Consider the following 8,399-nt stretch of genomic DNA (forward strand, 5'->3'; position numbering starts at 1 on the left):
ATTGCAATTCCCACGTAGCTTAAGCCTCCAGTGACTTTCCTCTGACCATTGACCAGGGATTTGAATAGCCTTGCCATTAGACAGAGTGTATTGAAAAGTGGACTGATGCAGATATAGTAAGGTTTAAATGTAATGTCTTATCATTTTCCCCTTTTGAGCCATTTAAAATTTGTTTTAGTTATTATTTTTTCTGTTATCGTTTCAATTGAGGTTTATCTATGTTTTCTTTAGTTATTTTTTTCTTGCATGTTTTTTTTCCTCTATATGAAATCCAGGATAGAGTCAATAGTCAGATTAACAGTTTCCTGGGGTTATGGTAGGGGAAGAAGAGGGGAGCTAATGAGTACAAGGAAGAAGAAAATGTTCTAAAGTTGATTGTAGTATGATTGTACATCTCTTTTAAATATGTTTAATCTATTAAATTGTGTTATATAAATCATATATCATTAAAACTATTTTTAAAAAAGAACAGGTGCTAAAGGCAACATTATTTCATTCATCCAACAAACATCCTCGTCTCCATTAGAACAGGAACTCTATGAACATGAACAGTATCTTATTTTTCTAGTGTTATCTGGTACCCAACAGAGCCAGGCACTCAGTAGACTGTTAACATATTTTGTTAAATGGATGAGGAAAGACTGAACTTGTTCAAGGTTTTATCTTGCTCAGATCTATAATCAGTGCTCATCAATACAGCAGTCAAGAAATTAAACAATGTATCGCATTGGGCAAATCTGCTGCACCAGATCACCTGCAGCGGATATGCCAAATGCAATACATCTTGTCCCTTTCCCAGAGACTGGTCACTATTGTAAGGTGATCAGACATCACGCTTTTGGCGAGACAGTCCCGATTTTTAACTATTTGTTCCGCGGCATTTTAAAGAATTCCCCATTTTTGGGAAGAATGCATGACAAGCTAGGGAACGGCGGGAGAACGGGAAGGGAATATACGGTTTTGGGCTGCTATGTGGTTGTTTCGCCAGGATATATGTTTTACATTATTTTTGTTAATTTGATAATGTTAAACTTTAATAATAACAAATAATTGTTGAGAACTGATTATCGAGAACTGCTTATCAAAGTTCGCATTGTTAATCAGTTGTTAAAATTCGACCACCTTGGCCCCGAATCAAGGCTGACAGTTTGATGGAGCTGTTGGCTTCAAACAGGAGCCTAAAGAAATGTCTTCCTCGCCGGGCAAAATAGTTATTTATAAAATAATTATTTATAAACTCTCAAGGGTTCAGAGGAGGGAAGGGGAGGGAAAAAAGGAAAACGAGCTGATTCCAGGAACCCAAGTGGAAGGCGAATTCTGAGAGTGACGAGGGCAACGAATGTATAAGGGTGCTTTACTCAATTGATGTATGTATGGATTGTGATGAGTTGTATGAGCCCCAATAAAAATATTTATTAAATAAAAAAAAGAAATGTTTTCCTATGGTCTGTTGGCCATTTCAGAACTTGGAAATGTAATGGTCAATTCATTAGAAAGGAACATCTGAGTCAGTAAAAAAAAAAAAAAATCGACCACCATTGTTTGGACTTAATGAACACTGGCATTTTTTGGCATTGGCAATGATGAAAACATTTTGTAACCGTCTCTCAGACGATACACATCATACTGCATGCTAGTGCCAGTTAAACAAGTGATGTCAACAAATCAGCTATTCAGATAATTTAGGTAATTAATTTATTGATTTTATAAATACATAAATTTTCTTCAATTTAGCAGATACTATTCGTATTATTTAAATTTTATAGTGGGGGCAAAAAGTCTAGCGCCAGCCTTGAAAGTGACACTTATGACTTACGTTACGGCAAATTCAGAGAAAAAATAATACAAGTTAGTATTGTTATTATTTAGAAAGAAATATAGGATTAAAATTAAAATAATTTTAAAATATAGTTACTTTATAACAATCAAATTAATTTAATTTATTAACTAACAATGAAATATGTTCATGTAATTATATACCCACTTGCTGTGTTTTTAAGCAATATGTATATAAGACATTATAATATAATTAAAACTTTTTTTTAGATTTTTAACATAATGAGTAAGAAAAGAGGATGCAAATTCAGTGATGATCTAAGAAGTGAATTTCCTTTTATTAAAAAAAACAAAAGCCATTACATGGTAAAATTGCGAGAAATGTAATGGTGAATTTTCTATTTCGCATGGTGGGAAGAATGATATTTTAAAGCACTTGGAGACACAGAAACATAAAAGATATTTAAATACTGCTGCATCTTCCTCCAAAATACAGGATTTTTTTTCAGAAAACAACTTATGGAGATGAAGAAAAGAAATTAGCATTAGCAGAAGGACATGTCTTTTCATGCTATTAATCACAATAATTCCTTCAGATTTATGGACTGTACATCACAAGTTGTCAAAAAGTTAATCAACAAAAAATTTACCTGTGCTAGAACAAAATCCGAGGCAATTGTGTGTAATGTGCTTTCCCCATATGCATTTTCAGAATTCAACAAAAATCTAGAAAAACATAATTTTATATCCATATATTCTGACATATCTAATCATAAGGATATAGTTATTTCCAACCATTTTTAGATTTTTTGATTTGGAAACTGGAATAAAAATTATAATTTTATATTTCATTTCAGTGTCCGGTGAAACTTCTGAAATTATTTTCAGTTCCATAATTAATATTTTGGGAAAAACAATTTAAAACATAAAATGATTGTATATTGTGCAGACAATACAAATGCAAGTTTTGGAGGAAAAGCAAGAAGAGGTACAAATAATATTTTTTATCAATTAAACAAAAACCTTAATCAAAATATTATTGGTGTTGGTTGCGTAGTGCACATAATACATAACACCATTCAAACACCTGCTGATTTGTTGTCTGTAGAATATAGATGTGGAAAATATTGTTATTAAAATATATTCCTATTTCTATATATACACTGTGCGCATTCAAATGCTTAAAGAATTTTGTGAAACTGCGGAAGTCGAATATCAGAAAATACTTGGATATAGTAAAACGCTCTGGTTAGCTCTTTTGCCAGCTGTCGAAAGAATTTTGAAAATATACGATCCTTTGAAATCCTACTTTCTATCACAGAATAAATGTCCTAGAATTTTAGAAGAGTTTTTTGAAAATTAATCTTCAAAAATTTGGCTAGAGTTTGTACATAATCAAGCAGCTCTTTTTCAAAATGCTATAAAACTTATTGAAGGTGACAAAATTTCAGTAATCGAAGTAGCAAATGAAGTTAATAATTTAAAATTTTTGTGTCAAGAGTGGTTAGAAAATAATTTTCTTCCATTAACTATCCATAATAGTATAAGCCAGCTAGAAGTACAAGGTGCAATAAATTGTGTAGATATCATGAATCATGTTGAAATGTTCTATAGTAACTGCACAGATTATTTAGAAGAGTGGACGGTACATTACAATGATATTGAACATTTTCATTGGGGTACATTAAAACAAGAACTTAATTGGAATGATGTTCAAAAATCATTTGATCATGTTACTCCAAATTTCCCATATAGTAATATTTCTTTTTAATGAGGTATCATTATTAAATATATATATTGATAAGGAAAAGGTTAAATCTTGGGCATCAGCAAAAATCACTATAGAGAACAAATGGCTAGAAATATTTCATCATTTTGAAACAAACCATGCTCCATACAATAATGCACTAAAAATTGTGGAATACGCGTTGTCCTTACCAGGAACTAATGCTGTGACTGAATGCATTTTTTCTATGGTAAATAAAGTGTGGACATCAGAAAAATCACAATTAAGTGTTGAGACTTTGAAAGCCATTTTATGTGTGAAGTATAATTTAACAAATTCTTGTGAAAAATTTCATGACCTTTTAAACGACAGCAATCTACTAAAAAAATTCTCTCAAATGAGAAATATGGCAAAGAATAAAATAATACTATACATAATTTTTAATGCATTATATTTGTAAATTATACTTATGTTGAAATTTAAAAAATATTACAATACTATTTTTGCATTCTATGAAAATTTTTGTTGGTCCATATAGACCAAATTTTTAATCAAGAGTTCCCCACCCCCATCAAAGGTGTCCCACTTTACCAACGTTAAAACCTGGTTACCTTATATAACCATGTGCAAAAGTGTGTGAGACTGAAGACTCACCATCCTTGCTTCTAAAGAGCATCCTTGCTTCTAAAGAGCATTCTGGCTTCTAAGAGCATCCTTGCTTCTAAAGGCTGTACTTCTTCCGAGACAGATTTGGTTTGGTACATTCAATATTCTTCCCCAACACCATCATTCAAATGCATCATTTTTCTGCAGTCTTGCTTCTTCATTGTCCAGCGTTCACATGCTTATGAGACCCTTGAGACCTACCAGGGCTTGGGAATGATCGTTGGTAAAACAGAGCGTCAGTGAAAAGCGAAAGACCCTGGAGAAGGTGGATGGACCCAGTAGCTTGAAACAAGGGACTCAAGCATAAGAACGATTATGAGGGCCGCGCAGGACCGAGCAGTGTTTGATCTCTGTGCCCACGGCCTCTGTGGGTCAGAATGAACTGGACGGCACTTGACAACAATGTATGAGGTTCTGAGAATCTCTTGATGTGCAATGGTCAAATGGTCGCCTGCTAATGGGCAGAATTCAGACTCACGGGAAGCTCCCTGGATAGAAGCTCTTGGTGACCTGTTGGAGTAAGATTACAGCCTAGGGAACCTGACGGGCTGATCCGCTCTGCCGTGCAGGATTGCTATGAGTCAGAAATGACTCAGCAGCACCCAACAGCAACAGATGGCGGTTGTGGTGCTAAGGACTGTGGGGAGGAAGAAAACAAAAACAACGCCCTGCAGCCCCAGCAGACAGTAATGCATGCTCCACCGAAAGCCTCTGTTTTCTTTAATTTAATAAGGTGGGAATAATTCTTTGCACTGTGGGCTGAAAGTTTTCCTGGCCAAGGAGCTACTCTAGATTTGGGGGAATTCTGTTTGCTTCTTAGCTTTATCACATTATCACTTACATGACTCCTTGTGTGCCTTACCATACAATAATTTGAAACCATTTTCTAATAACTTAATGTGTGCCATACAGATTATGAGCCAAGGGCAGATAGCTTATGCTTTGAGCTCCTAACCTGGTGCTCAACGATATGGCAAAATATCTGTTGCCGCTTTTACCTGGCTTGGGACTTGTGGTTATTAAGGATGGCGTATCTTGAAAGAAAGAGATCAAACCAGAGTTATCAGTACAAAAGAAAAGAGCTGGCTACTCTAAAGACACAAAGCTGAATGATGAATACTTTCTGCTCTTATTTCTCCTGTGGATTTCATACTGAACAAAAGGAGAGAGAGGGGGTTGAAAGAGAGGCTTGTCATTTTGCTCCCTGGGAAGGAGAATTCACAAAGATCGTATTATTACTTTGAGGTAAAAACTGGGATTCTCTTGTTTAGCTTTTCCGTTATCTTCCTTTTTAGAAGACAGTCCTCCTTCTTTACCAGGCAGAAATTAGAGTTGAATATAAGAAGTTCTTAGCTAAAATAGTGCTGATTCATCTTACTAACTGAATACTATAAGGAAGCTACCAGCCAAATCACTAAAGTCTCCTGGCTTGCACGAAGGCCAGCCCTGATGGTGGAGTTCATCATCTCTGCACTAAGAGGAGCATGGGCCCCTGCTCCCAGCCACTCCGGAGAGGCTGGCAGAACACTTTGAGATGTGGTCATGAGAGCGGCCCAGGGGATAAGATGTCACCGGCAGAACCTGACTGAGGGGCGCCGCGGTCCTTTCTCTTGTATCGGCAGTTGCTTTGTGTTTTACAGTCCTGGTTTTCTGGCAAGCTACAGTTAATGGACCATCGATCATTCCCATGCAATATAAGTAATACTGTTGTGTGTGTTATGAAAAAATAAAAAGCATGGGCCTTCTTTATAGAGACTCAAAATGCCCACTGCCGTACATCACAGAGCTCGAGTTCAGCTATCTCTGAAAGGCGTTGTGCTACGAGGGATGGGCAGGTGAACAGACGTAGGAGGTGGGCAGTGGAAAGGACCTCCTGCTTTGAGTGCCATTATTTGAATGTTTTTTTGATTATGGATTTCTTAGCACTTCATTCCTGATTACAACTATACAAGGAGCTACGATTCTGGCATTTTCAGGGCTAATAGTTGTCTAGGCAAACTGGAGCGCCACAGACAGGACTAGGCCTCCAGGCAAATTACTTGGGAGAATGCTGACCCCGGAAACATCCCGATGTTCCTTTCGTTAGTGTTTAAGAGTCCTGATGGTGCAGCAGGGCTGCTAACTGAAAGGTCAGCTGTTTGAACTGACCAGGGAGGAAGATGAGCAAGTGCGCTTTCACAAAGACTGACCATCTTGGAAACCTCTTGGAGCACTTCTACTTTGCCTTTAGGGTGGCTATGACAGGCGTTAACTCGTATGGTTTTTAGCGAATGTGGTGCCGCCTCCAGTCACCGTAGGGTTGTGGTCCTCAGTTCCTGTGCATTTTGTTCTACTTGTCATAAGTCCCCTGGTAACCATAGGTGATTGCAAGCTCCCAGCCTTTTCTGACGAGTTTCTTCTAAAGGAAGCCTGGGTCTCTGTGTTTGCTTCATAATAGATCTGGTCAGTTAATTAACAGTAACAACACATCTGCCACATGCAATCGAAAATTCCCTGTCAATGAGCTGTTTGACATGGTCTATGCATCTATAATACTTAGCATGTTCACATGCATTAGTCCTTCTGCACCTAAACAGTGTCTAAGAGCTGGAGTCCAGGACCAAAGCTCATCCCCCTGTAGACCTGCAGCACAGGAGCGCTTTCCACTCCACTTTGCAGCTTGGGTAAAATTCAGCCTCCATGAGGTCGAGCCACCAGGATGCCTAAACTGTTCTCCCCTACATCCTAGCCAAAATTTAATTTGGAAAGTCCCTTTAACAAAAACACACATAAAATGCCCACTCCTATCTTGGGGCTCTGCAGGATGTCACTTTGCAGTGACGGGTGACTCTTTGTTGATTCCTGTAAGTTCTAATGGGAGCTAGGCACATCCATCCTTGGCACTCGGTTCTAAGACTGGGGATCATGCAGAGACAGCACTTCTGTATACAGACTATTTGCAATGTACTCTATAAATGGCTTGGTTTCTCTGCCATCTGGCATCAAATAGGTGAGATTCTTGCTGGGGTTTCATGATGAGTCTTACTACTAGAGAAGCGTAGAAAGAAATTGAATTTCAGTGGAGACATGGGCTGAATACTTGATTCTCCTCAAAGACTCTGTTCAAAATGATGTTTTTAGTAAAAAGTAAAAAACAAAGCTCATGACTCATATAGTGTATCCTCAAACATGTGTATGCAATACATACATACACACTGGGCTTGGAAGCAGTTCCATCAAAGATTTTGATGCTGCCAAGCATCACGAGGGCACGACTCTGTGTGTGTGCATCATGCTGTCTGTCCCTCTGTGTCTAGCACGGTGCCCGACACACAGCAGGCATTCAGTCGTGATTGGTGGGATAAGTGAGTGGATGTCTCTATTAAAGTACTTTTCAAAATCAAGACTTAAATGGCTCTCTTTTTTATATTTATTTCTCCTGAAAGTATCAAACTTTTTATTTGAAAATAGCTGACATATTAAAGAGCTATGCCATATAGATAAAATTGAATCTTTTTCTCTCTCACACAGTATCCAAATACTTTAATAATGCAATATATTATAAAAAGCCCCAGCCTAAAGCTGTGTATGATACACATTATTCGGAGAGCAAGTAAATCACTGAGAATGTGTTTATATGTGCACACACAAATTTGAGGCTGAGGTGGCATGTGTCAATCCTGAGCTGTTACACTTTTCACTTATACATTTTGAATGCAGTTTATGAGATGGATCAACATATGTCCAGTCAGCTTTTATACTGACCATCCAGGGGATGGCTGAGCTAACATTCACCCTGGCAGGATTGAAATTGTAATGACCACATCGATTTTAGAACAGAACCGTTACTAATATTTACCTAATTGTTATAGTTAGAAATTTGTTTAAAACACATTATCTCACTGGGCTCCAAATTCATCCTATTCTTCTTTCAATATAATGAAACTCAAGTTCATGTATGTGAGTAATGGACATTTATACCATTCTTATCTTAAGCCAGGGGATATTCTTCATATTTACAAATGTATCTGATTTTCACAAAAATGTTTACGGTAGAATCTCTTATTCCACTTTACAGATGAGGAAGTGCATCATAGAGAGGTTTAATGACTTGTCCTAAGTCACACCACAAGTGCAAAAGTTAGGATTTGTGCCAAATTACTCACTTTAAAAATCAAACAGAGAAGCGGCAAAGCCAGAGACATAAGTTGGCTTTTTTTCTGACACTATACCCTATGTACATTTCAATACT

At 37.1% G+C, this 8,399-nt stretch overlaps 1 pseudogene; it reads left to right on the forward strand.

Moving 5' to 3' along the window:
• Positions 1 to 1,123: 1,123 nt before the first annotated feature.
• LOC142457607 (small nucleolar RNA SNORA2/SNORA34 family) lies at positions 1,124 to 1,276 on the forward strand (annotated as a pseudogene).
• Positions 1,277 to 8,399: the final 7,123 nt, after the last annotated feature.

This window comes from Tenrec ecaudatus, chromosome 9 (genome assembly GCF_050624435.1).
Source record: "Tenrec ecaudatus isolate mTenEca1 chromosome 9, mTenEca1.hap1, whole genome shotgun sequence".
Taxonomy (NCBI): Eukaryota; Metazoa; Chordata; class Mammalia; order Afrosoricida; family Tenrecidae; genus Tenrec; species Tenrec ecaudatus.